This window comes from Chelmon rostratus, chromosome 22 (genome assembly GCF_017976325.1).
Source record: "Chelmon rostratus isolate fCheRos1 chromosome 22, fCheRos1.pri, whole genome shotgun sequence".
In the NCBI taxonomy this organism is placed as follows: Eukaryota; Metazoa; Chordata; class Actinopteri; order Chaetodontiformes; family Chaetodontidae; genus Chelmon; species Chelmon rostratus.
This window is the reverse complement of record NC_055679.1, coordinates 7,162,729-7,171,341: the sequence shown is the minus strand read 5'-3', so window position 1 is coordinate 7,171,341 and position 8,613 is coordinate 7,162,729.

Below are 8,613 nucleotides of genomic sequence, written 5' to 3'. Positions count from 1 at the left end.
CACATATTTTAATCAAAAACACATTTAACAAACACACAAACAAACACACACAAAAGCAACTTGCCAGGTGGTACATTGTCACAGCGTGAGGTTCCGTGGTGCTAAAGGCGATGCAGCACGGCACTCTGTAAACTGTCATTTAGCAGCAGAAACATCAGGGCCGGATCAAACCGGGGACGATCTTCCCCCTCCCTCAAACACACACGCACAAACACATGCATTTAGTCAAACACTCACTCTGAGCACACACGCAGACACCAACATGAACACAGGCAGATGCGCGGCACAGTGTGTGGATGCATACAGATGTGCCTTAAACCCTGATTATCTCGACTGCGGGGGCACGGCGGTGAGGCTGAAGGATCTAATTCGTCAGTTTAACCTGAAACTAATTCAACAAAGACCATTAAGAGCGTTTCCCATTAGTGTGTGTGAATGACTCTACTGTCCAGTTGGCAGGATTGAATTGGTTAAGCTGCCAAATGAAAAGCAGAAGTACACAGAACAGTAGCGCGCGCACACACACACACACACACACACACACACACACACACACACACACACCAGTTAATTACATATCCTGAGTGTGTCATTGCTAACCACTCTGTCTTTATCGCTACAGAGTCACTTAGGCTTAGGCCAGCGAGGTCGGCCGCTATTTTAGCTAACACAGCAGCTCTGTGGCCTAACTCTGATAGAGGGGGTGCACACATCCACGCCGACACACACGCACCCCCCCGACGTACGAGGGGTAAGACATTCGTATTGCAGTTTTTAAATTGATGTGGGCCTCAAATGCCGCATTTTCCTGCTTGAAGCCGCTCTTACCCGATCACCTCGAAAAACCGCCGCCGCAGCACTGAGGGGATGAGAGCGACTGTTGACGAGGCGCTGTGAATCTGGGTAGCTTATCCAGCCGCAGCGCTTCACTGCAAAAAGCTGAGTGTATTCTGGGACGATTGCAAACTTGCGTTCATTCCTCACTAAAAGCAGGTAATTACTCTCTAAAACGCTGGCTTCCAACCATTTTGTCAGTTGAACCCCCGCAGCCCGACCTCAAGTACGCCTTCATTCACGCCTTCGTGGTCCACGTGTGTCCATTTCAAAGGTTTTTCAACTGGTTGTTATTTAACTCTGTAAATGATTTAAAAGCCAACACTGTTTCAACAGCGTTAGTTCTGGTCAGGTTAGCATTTGTACTGCCAGATGAGGGAGTGATTAGCAGGAGCCGGACATGTCAACTGCCTGTGCTTTACTTTCTGTCTTTTTCTTTTCATCTACTTTTCAACAGTTCACTATTTCAGCTGTTTGGAGCCTTGTTGACCCAGGCGATGTCTGAGTCGGTATGACTGTGGACTGTGAAGTTGTGGATTCAGTCATAATTGAGGAAAGCAGGCAGTGTTAAGGACCTCACCAAAGGGTCCTCACTGGATACCCTGTGCCCTGATCAGGAATCGAACCCCTGGTCTCCTGTACTGTATATGTATAAATATATATATATATATGTGCTACAAGGATGACTGGGAGTCTCTGCTCTACTGACACACGCTAATGATATCACTATTTAACAAATGAGGCAGATGATGTTCATTTTGTCACCGCTCATGTCTACAACCTCTCAGTCTCCTTCACTGTCAGTCAACTCTGTGAAATACATGAGCAGCCTGTAAAAGGCGCATCAGACAGGAACAGATTGTGAGGCATGATGTGGCACAGTTCTGCATGTTGCAGCATGAGCTACACTCATCTCTTAGCAACTTCCAGAGGTGTCGAGGTCTGACTCATCGTCGGTCTGATTACCGCTCGCCGAATTTTCAGGAAAAGCCTAAACGTGCATCACGGGCCAGCAGCTGCTGAGAACACAGCTCCGGCTGCATCATCGCTGCGCCATGCACATAATCCACAGCGGTGCTTGTGAACATCTGGATTGGTGTCACTCTATCATCTCTTGGCTGGCACTCATGGCCAGCACTTGAGCAGGGGGTCTCCTTTCAGTGGCAATTTAGGACCTATTAAAAATAAAGTGGAAACCAGGCGCGTGTAGTGGAAAATGCAGCAATTTGTTCTTCTGTACTTCAGCATAAAAGTTGACACCTCACACTATGAAACTGTATTTAGAGCAAGTGAGGCTGAAGTTCAACACTGAGGCCGCTTCCACACATATACAGTACATGGATCTGTTGTATGAAAACATTGACATGTATATATATATATTGACCATCAGTATAATAATAATTACTGATTACGTCATAAATGCTACCTCAGTCATTTCTAAATCAAATCACTATTTCCCTCAGTTGTCCTTCCTGGCTCCCTTACAGTCAAGATAGATGAAAATAACAAAAATGGGCATTTAATCATCGTTTAAATCATCAAGATGAGACCAAACTCTTGTATGGACGTCGATTTTTGGCCACAATGTTGCCTCTAACAGACTGGGTAATGCGTAAAATGCAACCACACAAGGTCCTTGAGCATACAGTCATAAACGTGCACAGAGTCTGATGAAGCAGTAGTATGTGAGATTAGCTGCAGACACACATGCGCATACACACACACAACCTAACATACGCAGTACGAGATTAGGGAGGCAGAGGGAACAAAATAAGGTGACTTCTTAGCATTTAAATAAGTTCTGAACAGGGTAAAAATAAGATGTATTTACAAATGTATCTGCTTTGTGGTCTGACTGCATACAGAACTGCATCAAAGAGAAGAAGAAGAAGAAGAAGAAGAAGAAGAAGAAGGGCTGCGTTGTAGAGACACCTTAGAGACACCTTACTTCAGGAAGGCACACGACACTGGACAGCTGGGGTGGGAGGAAAAATAAGTTCTTCAAACATTCTTGTACATTGCTAATACTGATATGCTGACACTGACACAGAGCAGACAGTACAGTTATTTAACTCAACTTTAATTAAAGCAAGCATCTGAGTGCATCCTGGACTGGGAGATGAAGTGAATACGTCAAACACCGCCGGGCACCTGCAAATTAGACTAATCAATACACACTGCAGCTCTTTACTGGTACACAATCTTGATCAGGCAAAGAAAACAACCTATAGCCAACTTTTAGGTATTTTAATGGGCCAGTGAATATGCATTTCCACTGCAGCCTCACAGCAGGGCGTAGCTGCACCGCTGTGGACAGCCAGTTTGAGACGCCTCCACCCTCCAGCTGCGTCGTGGGCAGCTAAACTGTCCGTGCTGGAGACCAGAGGGAAAGCCGTTTCAGTCCTGCGTGTGCTTCAGGGCATCAGCTTATCACTGCTGACAAACCGAACGCTTCCTGCCGCTGCTGCCTCACGTTAAAACTTTTCATTGTCGAGAAGTTATCTGCGACGCGGCTTGCTCGTCGATAAGCTCGCAGAGCTTCATTAGCAGTGCCATCCTTCGATAAAAACAGATTTAATCAACCAGATATGGATATATTCTGCTCTAATTGGTGAGCGCAGCAGTTTGAAACATTGCAGGGAGGAGGAGCAGAACCCTGGTGTGCTAATACCCTGCTCTCATTGAAATGAATGAGGGGCGCTGGGGCTTTTCAGGCATCGCTAATGTCTGACTGCGGAGATGGATTCAGAGTGACACATGTATAAAGTCTTGTCGATCTCGGTCACCATGACGCTGTCGGCCGTGATGAGAGGACACTGAATAGATCTGATGGAGGCTCAGCCCTGCTGAGGCTTGGCTTGACGTGATGAGTAAGCAGTCGCGGTTAATTTGGGGGAGCTCAGCTCTCTCATCGAGTAAATGTATTCCTCGCAAGCCTCCCGAGCTTCGAGTCATGCTCCGATTGTGTGAAGTCAAGTATAAATATTCACTTCCTGTGTAAATCCCGGCTACTGACGGAGAGGAGCTCTCACCTGCTAAAGGTAAAATAGATGGCGTGTCGAAGTTCATCGCTGCTCAGCCTGCGCAAAGTTCTTCATCCGCGCCGTCAGACACCGAGATCTGAAAACATGACTGAGGAAATTAAAGGACAGATCAGTTCTTTGTTGCGAGAGTTCAGATGAAGTGCGTTCTTTAAATAGCCCTTGAATTTAATCTCTGAAGAACACACTGTTCCACATCTTAGGAGCAGGGGAGTGAACTTCTCCGGTTGCTAAGTGTCAGCGGCTGATAAATCCCAGTGTTGCTAAGCTACTTTTACTATTCCACCGACTGACTGAAATAAAACATGTCTCTTAAAGTATTAAAATGTTGTAAATCCAGTTATTAGAGGTCTTATGTTTCATGGCCGGTTGTGGTGCGCTTGGAGCAGCTCAGCGTCTCAAAGGACCCCTGGAGCCTTGTCCGAACTCTTCCAGGGAACGCGTCCGTTCCATGTGATGCCGCTTCACCTTCCCGAGTCAGAGCCGGCGTTTCGCAGCCTTTGAAGCGAACCGAAACACTCGCACAGCGGCCATGATAATCTCTCAGCTAAGATTAGCTCTGCCTGCTGTGTTTCTCAGATGAGACATTATCGCAGTCAGTGTGCAGGTGTTCTGATTTACCTTCGCAGCTGGGTGAGATCATCAAAGATTACAGCAACAAAAAGTTGCTGTTGTTGAGGTGATCACAGTTAACAAAGCACTTGATGTCTGCACTGAGCCCCGCAGGCTGAACAAGGGCCGCAGTTTATCACAGTGGTCCCTGTTACTAACATGTAAACAGCACTTTAATGCTACAGCTGCTTGAGGTGGAGTTAATTTAACTACCTTCTGTGATTTGGGGGATTTTAATCTATAACACAGCATCACATTCTACAATATTTGCCTCTGAAATGTCAGGGTAGAAGCATAAAGTAAGATGCAACAAGTACCAGGTTTATATGCGAAAATATGGCTCCCGGAATTAAATTCTCATATTTGGAAATAAGCCATTTTACAGTATGCTGTGTAGCTATAGTTTTATCGCTGTAATTTAAAATGATAGTTTTAGTTACTTAGCTACCGTCCAATCAGATCATTTCACAGCGTCTCATGCTGCGTCTTGCATGTAGTTATTTCTTGATGCTGTAAAAGGGCTCCATTAAAAACATGTTATCCTCTGTGTCCAACTCACTTTTCAACCACTTCCTGTTTAGTTAGGTGAAACCTGTTTCTGTAATGTCACCCATTGTTGGAAAATACAGCATAAGAATATGAACTCTAATCTGTGTAACCCATAATATTCCAACGGGCCATCGAAGCATTAGTTTATTTGTTTTCCCCTCTACAGGCACAAACGCTACACTCCTGTTTTATTCATACTAAACACCATGAGATAGCTGAGATTCTCATGAATCGACTGATGCAAGCCAACACTGGCAAGCGGGAGGCACAATAAACGCCAACAGCAGACTAACAACCGTGTTTAAAATTAACGCAAAACACACAACTCACCCATTACGCCTCTCAGTGATCCACAGATCAACAATACTCAGACAAAAACCAAGGTCCACGGATGCACTGAGGTAAAGATATTTCGTTTGAAACAAGAGTGCAATCCACAGAAAGCTGCTTTAATATGCATTTAGATGTTAAACATTAATATACATTAATATTTATATACATAAATATATAGTAAATTGGAGTTTTTTGAGAGCCCTGAATACACCATGAGAGAAAACATATGAAACTATTCACTTTCTGTGGCATTGTGCGTTTTAAGTGTGTATTGTTATCAGTTTTTATTGAACTTGGACTCGTGTAAGGCTTCGTACTGTGGTCCTCTTGTGTTTTCCAGCTATAGGTCGCACATACAGGCATCTGCGAGCATCTGCTTACAAAAGAAATATTCAGGCCTCTACTTCAGTGTGTTCAGACTTCTGCTACTGAAGGCCGGTCGCACTTCCAGCGATTCTGACGGCTGGGGATAAAAGTTCAGTGTTATGGTTCAAGAACAGCTGTCAATTTACTGTGACAGGTGTTTTAGGCTCGTTGGTTAACAAAGCTCCACTATTCGTTATTTTAAGCAAGCCAATGAATTAAATGAAATAAGTGAATATGTTGAGCTGTATAACACTTGTTGCAAAGCTGTGTTTTCCCTTTAGGTGAGTATGTTCTCTCTGCTCTGCATCCCACACAGGGCCTCTTGAAGAAATAATAATAAATTGTCATTTTGTAGGAGACAGATTTCTAAGACAAGACGCTAACAACAGATTGTGTTGCCTATCCTTCTGAGAAAAGGTGCAGAGGAGAATCACTTGAGATGAAATAGAAGCTGATGTACAGCTCATGCATATATTATGCGAGTTTACAACATGAAATTTGACGCTCTTCAGCAGCCACAAGTGATTTTCCGTTCACCGCTCGACGTGTTTGGGTTCGCCTCAGCACCAACTTGAAGCTGAAACTGATGAATGTCGCAGTCGCCGGCGGCTCCACGGTGCATCTAAAATCCTCTCAAACATCCTCAATCTGCATGTTATCCTCCTCTGTGGCAATAACGCCGCTGCTGTGCGGCCCCTCTCTAAAATAAATAGAAATAAATAAATAAAGATCGGGAAGTTGATTTCAGACACAGGCTTAAAATCTGCCTCGACATCTCCGCTTGGCCGTCGCAGAATGCGGAGACATCTGCCGGAGCCCTCTGTGAAAGGGACTCACGCTGGCGACTGGTGGTTTGCAGGCCTGTGAATTTGGGGGGGGGGCGTGGGGAGGCAAACAGCAAAAGGCTGATGTTATGATAGTGACGTGCTGTTCAAATAAACAGCAAACATGAAATATACAGGGAGGGAAAAGGCCTCGAGGAAAAAACTAAAAGCAAAAGTTGATTTTGATAGTGTTAGCACGATAGCTTTTTTTTTTTTGCTTCATAGTGTGCTGCTTCTTTGTTGGCACCACTCACGTCTTTCATCACACATTAGGGTAGATGTGTGTGTGTGCAAACATGCACAAGCAGGCGCCTTCCTGCGACCATTGTTGGTTTTAATGTATTTTTAATTTCCCATGAAGTGACTGGAGTCCTCGGTGACCGGCACTCCATAATTGGCTGCCTGTGTGAACATCAGTCAGCCTAACGAGAGCCTCGACTGCAGGCTGCTGCTGCATGTTACACACACACACGCACACACAAAGGTATGTACTCACATTTACAAGGGAATGCAGTTGGCTCCCGTTTCTGTCTTCTGTCTCCTCGTTTCCTTCCAATCCTCTGACACACACACACACACACACACACAGGGATAGAAAGTCTCATTAACCAAGCTAGTGCTGCCATTTCCTCCAGAGGGATCAGACAAGCAGTGTTTACCTGTTACACCGTGTGTATGGGAGCCGTGTATGAATACAACTGATACAATTAGCTACACGCTGCACATCAGCACAGCTGCTAGCCATGGCCTGCTCGTTGCAATGGCTAATGCACGTGCAGACACAAGTGCATTCATTACATACACACACACACTGTGACTGGAATCACTTGCGATATCTCTGTTGTCACCATGGGTTCGTTGAGGGACGGATCACTACACTGCAGAGATGTGATGCTGCACAGTTTCTCTGCTGCTCAGAGAGCGGCAGAGGGGACATGATGGTGTGAAATATATCAGATATATGTCATATACCTTGAGTTTGACTGCAATTGGACATCTTATATTTAGAGGTGCATCAATTTCTCTCTGCTCACACACACACACACACACACACACACAGAACAGTACTCACAAGTGTGTGCACGCTTTAAGAAAACACAAATACACAACATGACGCCTTGTTCAAAGCAATTTTGTCATATATAGGATTTATTTACACTTTCTATTTACAGATTTTTGTTTCAAAATCTTCTCTGTACACATTTTTAAATTCAAGAACCACTACTCCTGTCACCCATACGCTCTAGTATTATTAGATTTTTCTGAGTACTCAAGAGGCAAAGGACATAAGGGAGGATTTTTTTTTCCCAGTTTGGTTTTCATAAATATATTTTCATGTCTGGAGAAGTAGAGCAAGAAAAAAAAAAACTAAAAGAAATGAAAGCAGCTGAAAATGTTACTTAAGGATACCCTCCTGAAGATGCTCCAAAGACTGTTTGAAGTTTGCCTGTGTGTGTGTGTGTGTGTGCGTGCGTGCGTGTGTGTGCGTGTTTGGGGGCTAATAGGAAAAGGGCTCCAGCCACATACCACCTCGGCCTTCATCACCATGGAGACGTGTGTGTGTGTTTGCTGAGAGACAGTGGGTTACTGGACGCTGGCAGTGTGTGAATGTGTGTATGCTGTATGAAACCATGTCTTTTCAGTGTGAGCAGGCAGCGACTTCATGTTAAAGGGAAATGACTGCAAATGACATCACAGCAAGAACAGAGAAACTCCTCTAATGATTTGAAAATAAGGAGTAGGGGGGGTCAAGTCTACTCTGTTTGCCCATGACTTTCTCTCTCTCACACACACATACACTTACATCCACTGACAATACAGTAACTGTCAACCTCTAACTTTATTTGTTGCCCCGGGCATCCCTGGTCACCAGGAACTACCTACACCCCCCCAGTGTTCAATATAAATGTGTGCAATAAGGCAACAGAACTTCTTGAAAAGTCAGGCTTTGGGTAATAATTGGGACAATAAATGACTGTTCGCGAATCCCCGCCCCTCCCTTTAGCTACTGTTGCTACACCTGTCGAGCTTTCCGCTCTCAGCATGTGCGCAGT